Source organism: Papio anubis, chromosome 14, assembly GCF_008728515.1.
Source record: "Papio anubis isolate 15944 chromosome 14, Panubis1.0, whole genome shotgun sequence".
NCBI classification, from domain to species: domain Eukaryota; kingdom Metazoa; phylum Chordata; class Mammalia; order Primates; family Cercopithecidae; genus Papio; species Papio anubis.
Window position 1 is genome coordinate 101,182,792 of NC_044989.1, and position 13,721 is coordinate 101,196,512.

Consider the following 13,721-nt stretch of genomic DNA (forward strand, 5'->3'; position numbering starts at 1 on the left):
GACTGTCCCCGTCCTCTCAGTTCCCAGCACACGGGCTCCAGCATCTGTCACTCAGGGGCTTCACCGCAGCAGAGCAGAGGCAGCCCGTTTTGAAGCCGGAAGTGAGACCCTCCTCCAGACCTGAGGCAGGCAGGGCTCCTGCGCTCACAGGGGCTCAGAGATGCTCCCTGCCCTTCCTCACTCCTGGGCGTAACACTGAGCCTCTTCCATTGCCCTCCCAGGCCCAGGCCCCAGGCTGCTGCCTTGTTTTCTTGGGAGATGGATGCCGATCCTCCGTACACCCCCAGCCTCAGCACCGTTCTTCTCCTTAGCCAGTAGTTTTCAAACTTATAGAAATGACCAGGCTGGGCGTGGTGGCTCACACCTGTAATCCCAGTACTTTGGGAGGCCGAGGCAGGCGATCACCTGAGGTCAGGAGTTCAAGACCCTCCTGGCCAACATGGCGAGACCCCATCTCTACTAAAAATACAAAAATTAGTTAGGCATGGTGGCATGTGCCTGTAGTCCCAGCTACTTGGGAGGCTGAGGTAGGACAATAGCTTGAACCCGGGAGGCAGAGGTTGCAGTAAGCTGAGATTGTGCTATTGTACTCCAGCCTGGCCAACAAGAGTGAAACTCTGTCTCACAAAAAAAAAAAAGAAAGAAAAGAAAAGAAATGGCTAAACCCATCTTTCTTATAAATAATGCTTTACAGATCCCTAAGATAGCGAATGGCTAAAGGTGCATTTTATTAGTGCACATTTCCACATTTCCATTATAACGTCAAATGTATAGTAGTTACACATCATAAAGCCAAGCAAGGCAAATTACAGGTGTTTATAAATGGAAAACATAGAAACTGGTGTTATGGGAAACCATTGTAGTATAATGGTCAACTACAGAGCAGAATTTGCACCCAGGTCTTTCTGCTTGCACATTACCTCCGAGTAACACCACGAGAGGAAAGGATGTCAAATCAGTCTTGCAGTTGACAATCACCATGATGAACACAGATCCAAAGACAGGGCCTGAAGCCTGGCCGAGCCTGCGAGGGACTCAGTCATCCTTCCTGGCCATTTTGCTTACCATTTGTTGCTGAGAATGAATGGGTGGAATAATCATTGTGGGACCCATTTGTTGATAAGATCAGTCAGCCTCACCAAAGGTCAAATTTCTATGGAGAATGCAGTTGCAAAATGGAGTTGCTTTGCTTTTTAAACTACAAAATCCACATTGATAATCACATCAATGAAAAGGCAAACGTATTTCCCTCTGGATTCTCATCATGGGGCAAGAATATGTTTTCCAGATTTATCCTGTTTGCAGTGACCCCAACTGGGGAAAATACCGAATGTCCATCTGACCTTCAAATCAAGGAAAAACAGCAAAAGGGTAGCTCACTTAGTGTGACTGCATTCCTAGGAGTTTCTCAGAGCTTGGTGAGGTTTCATGTAAAGCGTCAATCACAGTAGGAAAATAAAAATGCGACGTAATCAGATTGTTGAAGTGTTGTAAGGGGAATGGGTGGGGGAATTTATGTGGTTTTAAAAACAGGAAGTTCTACCCCAGAGTGTATCATTTCTGAAGTGAAGGAAGTTCCGATAGGCTATTAGAAGAGCCTGCACCATAGCAATTCGATGCTGTGTTTTCATCACATTTCTGCTTCATGATAGTAAACACATGGCTTTTCACTAAATCCTACAGTTTGGATGTAAAGTCACTAAAATACACTCCAAAGTTGGCTGCTCTAAGATTTTGTTAAGCCAAAGAGACACTCTTTAGTTTTGTGAAAGACAAGATTGGTCCATATCAGGATTTTTTTCCTTTAGAATGCAGGTTGCCAAATGTTTTAAACTCAGGGGAGGGGAATGGCAACACAGCAACACTGGTTATCAAATAGGAAAGTGGGCGTGGCTAGAATGATGCCAGGAAACAGCTTGTTAGGAAGAGAAACTCTCAAGGTCATAAAAAGCACCGAGGTGCTCTCTGGCTTCAGGTGTCTTCTTGCCCAGGTCATAGTGAAACAGGCTCAAATTAGCCTGAGTCAACAAGCTCAGCTGATGTGTGGAGAGACGCCCTGCACAAATTGCTGCACTGCAGGCTGGTCACACTGCCGATCTCACCCGGAATGGCTCCAGCGTCCTCAGGCCCTAGGATCCTGCCAGGGAGTGGGAGAAGGCCTGAGTGGCCCAGTATCCTTCACGCAGGGCGGATCCTCACCTCAGAAGCCGTAAAGAAGCCTCTCAGAGCTCAGAGACTCCCCTAGACCATGATACAGCAATTCCTTAGGAAGATAAGGGGTGGGGATGGGGGGGGGGGTTGGGGGAGCAGGGACGAATAAAGATTGCATCATTATCTCAACCAAATGCTTAAGAAGAAGAGACGGGGTCATACCTGGTGTTTCCATTCAAAGCTAGCGTGCTGATGACTAAGTTTGGCAATTACACGTTGTCTGCTATCACATCAGCGCTATCAAAAGTGGAGCTTGCCAAAGGGTGGGGGGCAGTGATAAAGGCCATGGAGTCTGGAGCCACACTGCCTGGTTTGAATCCTCATACCTCTCCTCACTGGTTGTTGAGCTGGGCAAGTCATTTCTCCTGTCTGTGCCTTGGTTTCCTCCTCTGAAGAAGACGGGGAAGTCATGGAGAGGGTCCTTGTGAGTTATCACTTGTAAAGGCTGTGAAAGAGGCCACTTGGAGAGCTCAAGGGTCTCTGTGTGGTTCAGCCCAACACACATCCACGTATCTGGCACTGGCTGGCAGGGTTGGCAGGACCCTCCCAAGGAGTCCAACTTGGGACCAGGCACGCACATCCACGCCTCTGGACATACTCTTCCATCTTCATTTAAAATTTAAAATGCAGGTTTTCAAACTTACGAACACTCACTTGATATTGACAGGGGAATGACAACATAGCCACACTGGTTATCACAGCACAGGAAAGCAGAAAAGGGTGGAATGATGCCGTCAGTCACTGGAGCCAGCTGTCTCCTGGCTTGCTTTCTCCACCCTGTGATTCTGTTTTGAGCTGCCCACACCCCTCTCCCTGCCCAGCTCTTCTCTTGAAGTGCTCCTCAAGAGCTACTCTGAGGCCCCCTCCTGTCTCTCTTTTCTACTCTCATTAAGCTACTTCATGCAACCCACGGGGCCCACAGTCAGCCACACCTGGGCTCACACATTACACCTGCAGCTCTGACTTTTGCTGAGCTCCAGGTCCCGGTGTCAACCCCACATGGCAAGGGTCCTCTAGGGTGCCTCAGAGGCACTGCAAACCCAGGGAGTGGAAAGCCCAGCTCATGCCTTTTGTACCCACACATGGCCCTCCTCTGAGGCACTCAGGGTCAAGGATCAGCACAGCCATCCATGCAGACCTGGTGAGCGCCTACACTATCCTTTCCTTATTCGGTGCCTCCACAAACTCTGTCAGCTCCACCTCCAAAATACCTTTCAAACAAACCTCTCAGCCAGGCGCCGTGGCTCCCACCTGTAATTCCAGCACTTTGGGAGGCCAAGGCAGGAGGATCATCTGAGGTCAGAAGTTGGAGACCAGCCTGGCCAACATAGTGAAACCCCATCTCTACTAAAAATTCAAAAATTGGCCCGGCGTGGTGGTGCGTGCAAGTAAGCCCAGCTACTCAGGAGGCTGAGGCAGGATAATTGCTTAAACCTGGAAGGTGGAGGTTGCAGTGAGCCGAGATAGCGCCACTGTACTCCAGCCTGGGTGACAGAGCAAGACTCCGTCTAAGAAAAACAAACCAAAAACCCAAATAAATCTCTCAAATATCTGCGTATTGCTCTCACCAGGGTGGCCCAGGCCCATTCTCTGGCTCAGCCATTGTCTCTGACTTTTCTGTCTGTATGTTCAACATAAAATATAGTTGAGGAAAGGGCTAACCAACACACTGATAAATAAGTCAGATCGTTTTAGATAATAAGTACCATGAACAAAAATACACCCGGGTAATTGATTGGAGAGTGACTGAGAGGACGGCTGGGGAGGGCTCTGTGTGGAGGTCATGCTGAGGATGGTGAGGATGGGGACTCCGGGTCTGCCTCAAATCCACAGGTCCTGAGATGGGAGCACAAGTTTCAGTGGTCAGATAATTACAGGCTGGAGATAAAGGGGTGAATGGTAGGGGAGGTGGAGCTCACAAGGGCTGGCTCCTATGTGGTTTTGGAGTCCTTGGGGAGGACTTCAAGTTTTATTCCAAATGCAATGGAAAGCCACTGATGACTTTTTTTTTTTGGGGGGGGGGTTGGGGGTATAGAGTTTTGCTCTTATTGCCCAGGCTGGGGTGCAATGGTGAGATCTTGACTCACTGCAACCTCCGCCTCCTGGGTTCAAGTGATTCTCCTGCCTCAGTCTCCTAAGAAGCTGGGATTACAGGCATGCACCACCACGCCTGGCTAATTTTGTATTTTTAGTAGAGATAGGGTTTCTCCATGTTGGTCAGGCTGGTCTCGAACTCCCGATCCCAGGTGTTCCACCGGCCTCAGCCTTCCAAAGTGCTGGGATTACAGGCGTGAGCCACCATGCCCGACCACGCCACCAATGACTTCTAAGCAGATAAGTGATACGGTTTGAGTATGTTTTTAAAGAAATTATCTCTTCTGGCCAGGCGCAGTGGCTCACACCTGTGATCCCAACACTTTGTGAGGCCGAGGTGGGTGGATTGCTTGAGCTCAGAAGTTCAAGACCAGCCTGGGCAACCTGGTGAAACCCCGTCTCTACCAAAAATACAAAAAAAAAATTAGCCGGGTGTGGTGGTGTGCGCCTATAGTCCCAGCTACTCGGGACTACAGTAGGTAGCTAGTCAGACATGAGCAGGGCAGGAGAGGGCTCCCCTGACCCCATCAGGAATGTTAGGCGACCATCAGGTGATGGTGAAGGTTGTGAACTGTCTCTCTAAAGTAATAATTGGTTGTAGCCAGCGCCAGGGAAAGGCAGTCTCCCACTAGATAGGAAACATCTGAAACTGGTGATTAGCCGCTTCCTGATAAGGTCTCAGGAGTTGATCGAGTGGGCTCAAGCATGCACATTAACTGGCATGTGAGCATCTAGGGACATTGGACTCGCATGGGAAGAATGCCTCAAGTGAGCATGTGCGCAACTCCAGTAAACACACTGTGCATGCGGCCCCTCCAAGTGCTGGCAGGACACTACGCATGCGGACAGCCCACCCCAAAGGAAGAATCAGGGGAGAAGGAACGCAGGCCCCTGGGAGTATGCTAGCATATAAAACCCCAAGTCAAAGGTCAAATAGCACACTTGGTTTCTCAAGTCGCCCGCTTGGCCCTCCTCCAAATTTTACTTCCTTTCATTCCTGCTCGAAAGCTTGTTAATAAACTCTCACTCCTGCTCTGAAACTTGCCTCAGTCTTTCCTTCTGCTTTATGCCTCCTTGGTTGAATTCTTTCTTCGGAGGAGGAAAGAACTGAGGCTGCCACAGACCTGTTTGGACTCACTGCCGGTAACAGGGGGGCTGAGATGGGAGGACCGCTGGAGCCAGAGAAGTTGAGGCTGCAGTGAGCCATGATCGCACCGCTGCACTCCAGCCTGGGTGACAGAGCAAGACCCTGCCCCCCACCCCCAACAACAAAAACAAACAAACATCTCATCCTTTCTTCGTTCAGAATGTGACTATACTGAGAACTCGCAAAGATACCACGTGGCAGGCGAATTGCTGGGGACACAAAGCCGTGTCAAACATAGACTAAACCCAGAGGAAAGATGCTTCCACCCCGCATGATTCTGCGTTCAATAGAGTGTTAGGCACATATAGACACTCAATTAATGTTTGTTCACAAAATAAATGAGTGACGACCCCTGAAATCCAGCCTCTATCAATAAGGCTGACCTCAAAGGCCAGCTGGCCAGTCATTGCGACTGTCCAACACAGACCCACAGGCCAGAAACCTAGGGGTATCCTGACTTTCCTTTTCCCCAAGCGGCTTGTCACCAAATCCAGTGCACTCTATCACCTAAGCATCTCTCAAAGCTGCTCACTGGTATTCTTAGGAGGTAACCAGCTGAGCCTCTCCACGCCGTGGCTGAGTGGCCACTATCTGTGACCCTTAAATCCAGGCTCTGTTGGTTTAAAACCTGAAGACCATCTACACCTGCCTATGTCAGGGGCTCAGGTCTGTCTTTCTGGAAGATGTGGTCTGGTGAACACGTCCAGGAGACTTGGACCTATGGCTTGTGGCTTTTCATACACCAGTCAGTTACATCATGTCTCTGGGTTTGCTTGAGCTTATTGGTAAAGCGGGTGTGATGGTAACCGCTGATCTCCTTCATGTTGGGATAAAGTGGGTTGCATCTCTTTGAGGGTCAGAAAACATCACACACATGGGTAACCGTGAAGGATGATTGTGACTGGGGCTGGGAGTCCAAAAGGAAAAAGGAGCCTCAGTTGCGGTGGTGAAACCAGTGGAGCTGGAGTGATTTTTTTCTGCCTGACTGGAGAGCACTCACCCCTCCCCGTTTCCTGCAGCCCTGTTGGTGTGCCTGGTAAGAGTCTCCCGGCCCTGCGGAGACCCACAGCACAGCTGGAGTTCCAGCGGTGGACTTCAGGCACCGGGACTTCAAAGCGTGATTGTGTTGCCTGCCTTTTATTCCCAGAGATACTATCTTTTGCCCTTAAATCCAAACTTGTCATCTCCACTCACAGGAGAGGTTAAGATCTGTCTTGGAGCCACTGACTCTGGGTTCATACAGAAGAGAAGTTCTGGGAAGAGGCATCCTGAAAGCACCCGAGATCCTCAGACCTCAGGCCGCACTTCGTTCACCCAACCAGGTGATTGAGTGTCTGGGCCGGTGAAAACTTTCCAAGACGCAGATCGCGCTAGAGCCTTTCTCTTAGTACCCAGAATCTGATACGTGTAGGGTGAAGCTGCATTCGAAGAAAAGGCCGTCAGCTTGGTGTGTGTGGCCCGTGCTGCCTTCCAGCCTGCCCCTGGCTGGCGTCTGTCCGCTCCAGAGCGTGCCGTTCTCCTCCCTACTCACTGTCTGCCCTGCGCTGGCACCCATGCAGTTTTTTCACTTATTTTTCTTTTAGATTTTCAAAGGGCACGAGCTGTGCATCTTCTGACCTTCCTCTGAGTCACCACATTCTAGCCCATTTGTGCACTTGAGCTCTCAGCTACGTATTACATAGCTCTTGTCTAAACCACAGCACGTGGGGGCTGAGAGGGAATACAGCATTTGGTCAGCATCTACTCAGTGTTTTCTAGCACTTTCACCTTCCGTGTCTCCGACCCTCAGGCCCTGAGAACATAGTCCCCTCTTTTTATAGACGAGAAGCAAAACTTTGCCACAGAAAGCCTGGGAGACTTCCCCAGGACAGCCCTGGGCTGAGATGCAAACTCACTTTCTCAGGGAAAAGATAGGCGAGTTATTTTGTTCATGAAGATTTTTAGCTTTTTCTTTTTTTTTTTCTTCTGGTAGAGACAAGGTCTCACTATGTTGTCCAGGCTGGTCTCCAACTCCTGGCCTCAACTCCTGAGGCTTCCACCTCAGCCTCCCAAAGTGCTGGGATTACAGGCATGAGCCGAGCCACCACGCCCATCTTCTTGCCCTTATTTAAAACACACAAGCTATTGAGATAAGATGGTTCAGTTAAGTTCTCTTGGCAACATTTTACCTCTCAGCTTCTACTATTTTCTACTTCCCTGGGCATGCCCTATTCCTTGTTCAAGAATTGTTAGGCTGTATCCTGCTTCAATAAGTTCCCTTGTTAGCTCTGATCCAGATTCTCTACGGCCAGCTGCTGCAATCTCTAAGATAATGCAAACAATACTTACTTCTGTTCTCAGTTGCTGATCTTTTTTACAAACTTTTTTCATGGAAACAAGAGTCGGTGTTCACAGGTAGGGAGCTGTGGCCTTTCTCGCCCGAGGCTTGCATCTGCCGGCAGAAGGGCAACAATGTCGTGCAGCCGGCGCTGTTCCAAGCAGCTGCGTTAAGCGTCCACGTACCTTAGGAGCAGTCCTGGGCACCGGCACACTGTGTCCCACGTGACACACTCCCGCAGCTGGCTCGCCAGCAGCCCCATAGTGGAAGCTACTCAAATGTCCATCAGCTGTAGGATGGATAAATAAATGGTGGTATACTCACATAATGGAATACCAGCCAACAGAGAGAAGGAACTGTCTGTCACTGTAGGCAGCAATACGGATGGATGACACAGACATAACGTGTGAAAGAAGCCAGACGCAAAAGGGAACAGACTGCATGATTCCATCTCCACAAAGTATAAAACCGGGCAAAACTGATCTATGGTGTTAGAGTTAGAATATTGGTTACCTTGGGTGGTCAGCAGTGACTGAAAGGGAGAATGAGGGGGCTTCTAGGGTGCTGGCTGTGTTCTGGTTAAACAGATGTGTTTTGTTTGTGAAAATCCATTGAGCTGGGCACCTATGATATATGCATTTTTCTGGCCGGGCGCGGTGGCTCAAGCCTGTAATCCCAGCACTTTGGGAGGCCGAGGCGGGTGGATCACGAGGTCAGGAGATCGAGACCATCCTGGCTAACATGGTGAAACCCCGTCTCTACTAAAAATACAAAAAAACTAGCCGGGCGTGGTGGTGGGCGCCTGTAGTCCCAGCTTCTAGGGAGGCTGAGGCAGGAGAATGGCGTGAACCTGGGAGGCGCAGCTTGCAGTGAGCCGAGATCGTGCCACTGCACTCCAGCCTGGGTGACACAGCGCGAGACTCCGTCTCAAAAAAAAAAAAAAATATGCATTTTTCTGTATCTCTATTATTATTATTTTGAGACGGAGTCTCGCTCTGTCACCCAGGCTGGAGTGCAATGGTGCGATCTTGGCTCACTGCAACCTCCACCTCCCAGGTTCAAGCGATTCTCCTACCTCAGCCTCTCGAGTAGCTGGGACTAAAGGCGCATGCCACCAAGCTCAGCTAATTTTTGTATTTTTAGTAGAAATGGGGTTTCACCATGTTGGCCAGGCTGGTCTTGAATGCCTGACCTCAGGTGATCCACTGGCCTCAGCCTCCCAAAGTGCTGGGATTACAGGCGTGAGCCACTGTGCACCCAGCTATATGTCTGTTATTTTCAATGAAAATTACAAATGAAACAAAACTCGTGGAGGCAGCTTTGTCCAGGAGCATTCTGATGTCTCCATTTCTTAGTGGTGGCCAACCTGGGACAATTCATAGGCATTTCTTTCAAGGCAAAGGGATCCCTAGGAAAATAACAGGTGGCCATCTATGACTTACTTTATCTTGCATAAAAAATCTTTGAAATATTAGACTCAGGAATCACACCTTATCCTGTGAATGTTCTATGACCTTTTTTTTGAGACAGAGTCTCGCTCTGTCGCCCAGGTTGGAGTGCAGTGGCCGGATCTCAGCTCACTGCAAGCTCCGCCTCCCGGGTTTACGCCATTCTCCTGCCTCAGCCTCCCGAGTAGCTGGGACTACAGGCGCCGCCACCAAGCCCAGCTAGTTTTTTGTATTTTTTAGTAGAGACGGAGTTTCACCGGGTTAGCCAGGATGGTCTCGATCTCCTGACCTCGTGATCCACCCGTCTCGGCCTCCCAAAGTGCTGGGATTACAGGCTTGAGCCACCGCGCCCGGCCGACCGTTTTTTTAATTGAACTTAACTTAGGAAGGCAAAAGTGCATTTGATCCATGCCTGATTGCTGGCACAAGATCTTGCTTAAGCCCTTGTGACTAGATCTTGAATTACAGAAATGCAATTTTCGCTGGAGAAAAAGAGATGGAGATCCTGTAGTACCGTTTCCTTCCAAAATTGGTAATAATTCTTGATGAAGCATGTCATTTCTTTTAAAAACAGGAAAGGATCTTTCAGTGTCCTCTAGGAGTAGCTTATTGGCAGCAGCTTTGAGTGAAGAACAAATCAGAAGGGGTCGTTAAAACCCATACACTCTCCTAACACCCACTAACCATCTCATGTCAGGTCTCTGAAATGCAATTTCGTTGCTCTTGGATACTGTTGTAGTACTTTTCAGGTAACTGAATGAAAAATCAAAGCTTCCATTTTGCGGTTTTGAAATATACAGTGTTACTGAAATATAGCTTTAATTTCAAGACCTATAGGATGAGTCATTGCTATGGTTGTTTCCAGCAAGGAATTTGACTTTCACCTTAACTCTCATATTGATGTCATATTTAATTGATATATTCTAAGAATGTGCTTGCAAAATTTTCCCCACCACAACTGCAAGTCACAGCCATCTTCTGCAATTCTTTAAGACATTTTCTTTTTAGAGTCTACCTTCAAAGGCTGCTAGGACACAGCTCACGTTCACAGGAGGCTCTTGCAGGAGCCAAGCTCAATTTGCCTTTTGTTGCATTCAAGTCTCCAAGCTCGTGATCCTGAGTTACAGCCTGCCTTTAAAATAAACCATCTCTTTGGTGCTATGTTAACCTCTCAAAATGTATTCCTATCAAAGCCATCACATGCTTACCTTAAAAATCACACGTCCTCGGCCTCTGTCAAGCTCTCCTGTGAATTTCAGGTTGGTGTTTGGAAGTATTTGAGAAGGTGGCTGTTCCGGTGTTCATCATTAACTGCACAGTGGAAGGAAGAAACAAAGACCACAAACTCGGATCACCACACGTCTCAGTGAAACTTCTGAAGCCACGACCAACCTGGAAATCTCATGATTAGCATCGGGCACAGAGGGGAAGAGAAACAGGAAGCTTGGGGAAAACAAATAACTGAACCAGGTGAGAGGTGGCCCAGCTCTGTTTAATCCTTTGTAAGAAACAACACACACATGGGTCCAGAGTCCAGGAGGCCTCCACGTTATCTGTCTATTTCTATTATTTATTTATTTTAAGACAGGGTCTCGCTCTGCCGCTCAGGCTGGGAGTGCAGTGGTATGATCATAGCTCACTGCAGCCTTGATCTCCCACCTCACCCTGACTCAGCCTCCCGGACAGCTGGGGCTACAGGTGTGTGTCACCACATCCAGCTAATTTTAAAATTTTTTATTAGAGACAAGGTCTCACTGTTGTGTGCCCAGGCTGGTCTCTAACCCCTGAGCTCAAGCAATCCTCCCGCCTCAGCCTCCCAAAGTGCTAGGATTACAGGTGTGAGCCACTGCGCCTGGCCTATCGGTCTATTTATTTCAAGATTTACTTTTTCTAAAAAAGAGAAATACAAATTCCTAGGTGTGTGTCTCAGTGCCTGAGCAGGTGCTTTCCCTCATTTTGAGAGGAAACAGCAAGTCGCATCGGTGAAAGATGGGTCTGTCGGCAGTGTTGTCCGTGTGGATGCTGGGGATGGTGGAGGCCGGGTCTGACTGACTGTGCATGTGGGGGCCTAGAGCAGGTAGCGCCCATGCCACACCTGGGGGCCTGAGGTCCTTCCAACCTAAGCAATTGGACGGATGGGAGTTGGAAAGGGTTCAGTGAGAGTGCTGACTTTGCTGCTGCTGCTGCTGTTTTTAATGCATGGCTACAGCATTTGCTCCTGACATCTCAAGTTGGGGGATGTGAATCTGGGATTCTCTCCCAGCCACTCTTGGCTCCCCATGGGGAATCCCTTCACATCTCATTAGACCTGCCTGCCGCCATCTGGAGCAAGTCGACCTTGATCCCAGTCGGGCGGGAGGGGGTAGGTGAGCAGAGGGAGGTGCGTGATGCTGCTCTTTGCGAAGAAGCAGGCCTGCCTGTGTCCCAAGAGCAAAGAGGCGAAGAACTGGGACTGAAAGTGCAGCTGGCCTGATTTCAAAGCCCAGCGCTGCTGTTTACCGCATCATTTTGGGCAAGCTACTCAACCTCTCTGCATCCAAGTTTCCTCGCTCATGAAGTGAAGTCGCCAAAACTTATTTCAAGAGTTGCTGTGAGGTTTAAATGGGGGAGAGAGATGCAAACACTTAGCCAGAACCTGGCACGTGGTCAGGCCTCAGGAAATGTTGGCTTAAAAACCTCCTTGAAGCTGCCCAAGGTGCTCCCCTCAGGTTTGCACCTTCTTTACTGCGTCAGTGTTTTCTTTTTCTTTTCTTTCTTTCTTTTTTTTTTTTTTTTTTGAGACAGAGTTTCACTCTGTCGCCCAGGCTGGAGTGCAGTGACAAGATCTTGGTTCACTGCAACCTCTGCCTCCCAGATTCAAGAGATTCTTCTGCCACAGCCTCACGAGTAGCTGGGATTACAGGCCACCACCTGTTACCCACTACCACGCCTGGCTAACTTTTGTATTTTTATTAGAGATGAGATCTCGCCATGTTGGCCAGACTGGCTCGAACTCTTGGCCTCAAGTGATCCCTCTGCCTCGGCCTCCCAAAGTGCTGGGATTACAGGCGTGAGCCACCGCGCCTGGCCTGCTTCAGTATTTCCCAATCATCAGATGTTGAGGTTGAAATGGGGTCTTGGCATCCATCTAGCCCACAACTCACCTGCTTTTGAACCTCCCTTTTTTGCATTGCTGGTGGGTGGCCGTTCATCCCTCCTAGGACTCAGCTAGGAAAGGAGACCACATCAATTCATGAAGCAACTCGTTTTTGTTGTTCCTGGGTTCTGGAAGGGTTTTCCTTCCAGAAAAAAAAGTGAAATCTGCCTCTCTTACAACTTCTACACATAATTTCGAGTTTCATCCTCTTTCCTTTCCTCTCTCTCTTCCACAAGACAGCCTTTCAAATTTTGGGAACAGCACTTTTCCCTTTTTTATCAAATTGTCACTTAAGTACTTTTTTTTTTTTTTTTTTTTTTTTGCCTCAGGTTAACTCTCCTGAAACTTAAGCACTTCTTATGCCAGTCATTGCTGAGCACTTTCTCTAAGCCTGCACCAACCTATAGATTCATGTTTCATGTGTTCACTTTCTTCCTTCCTGGCACCTCTTGGAGGAACCGACCCTCCTTACTCTCAGCGGCTTGGATGGGGCCAACCACCCTCACCCCACTTTCCGGTCCCGGAGGTAGATAGGTGTGTGGCCCAGATCCTCTACCATCCTGACTGCATTGATTGTTTTAGAAATTGGTAGGTGACCCCACCGGACCACTCAAGGTTCTCCCATAGAGGTTTGCTGTAATAAGAGACATGATTTTTTCTTTGGGATCAGTATTTCTTTTCTTTTCTCTCTTTTTTTTTTTTTTTTTAGACAGAGTCTTGTTCAGTCACCCAGGCTGGTATGCAGTGGTGCAATCTTGGCTCACTGCAACCTTCGTGTCCTGGGTTCAAGCGATTCTCCTGCCTCAGCCTTCCGAGTAGCTGGGATTACAGGCACATAGGCACATGCCACCACACCCAGCTAATTTTTGTATTTTTAGTAGAGACGGGGTTTCACCATGTTGGCCAGGCTCTCAAACTCCTGACCTCATGATTCACTCTACTTGGCCTCCCAAAGTGCTGGGATTACAGGCGTGAGCCACCACACCTGGCCTGGGGTCAGTATCTCTATGGAAGACAAATCTGTGGCCATCTTTACCAACATATCAGGGAAGCAGAGTATTCCGAACCCAGGATCCAACTATACTTGACTGAAACCACCAGGACTTGGACACCCTACTTACAGAGGCCTCTCCACACTCTCCTTTTTCATCGTTTTAAGCTAGTTTGAGTTGGTTTTCTGTCACTTGCAACCGAAGGAATTCTGGTTTATTCAGACTGAAGGTTGCCCCAACAGGACTCAAGGGACTTGATGTGTGTTCCCTCCTCACCCTGGAGTCTCTCTTGTGGATATCCAGTGCTGTGTCATTGTTGGCATAGAGAAGGGCTTTTCATTCTTAGCACCCCTTGAACCTCAGGGACAGGGGAAGA

General features: G+C 48.8%; 1 long non-coding RNA gene across 2 annotated transcripts in view; it reads right to left on the reverse strand.

Annotated features, from left to right (window-relative positions):
• Nucleotides 1-638: 638 nt before the first annotated feature.
• The window catches only part of LOC116270327, a 90,653-nt gene continuing 77,570 nt past the window's right edge, over nt 639-13,721 (reverse strand). Inside the window, exons 4-5 of one of the 2 annotated variants that reach the window (XR_004178362.1) lie at nt 10,426-10,528; nt 639-2,263 (exon numbers count right to left, since the gene is read on the reverse strand). This is a non-coding gene — a long non-coding RNA (uncharacterized LOC116270327). Of the gene's footprint in view, nt 2,264-4,741; nt 8,059-10,425; nt 10,529-13,721 lie in introns of those variants that run through there. The other variant, XR_004178363.1, reaches the window with a different exon arrangement.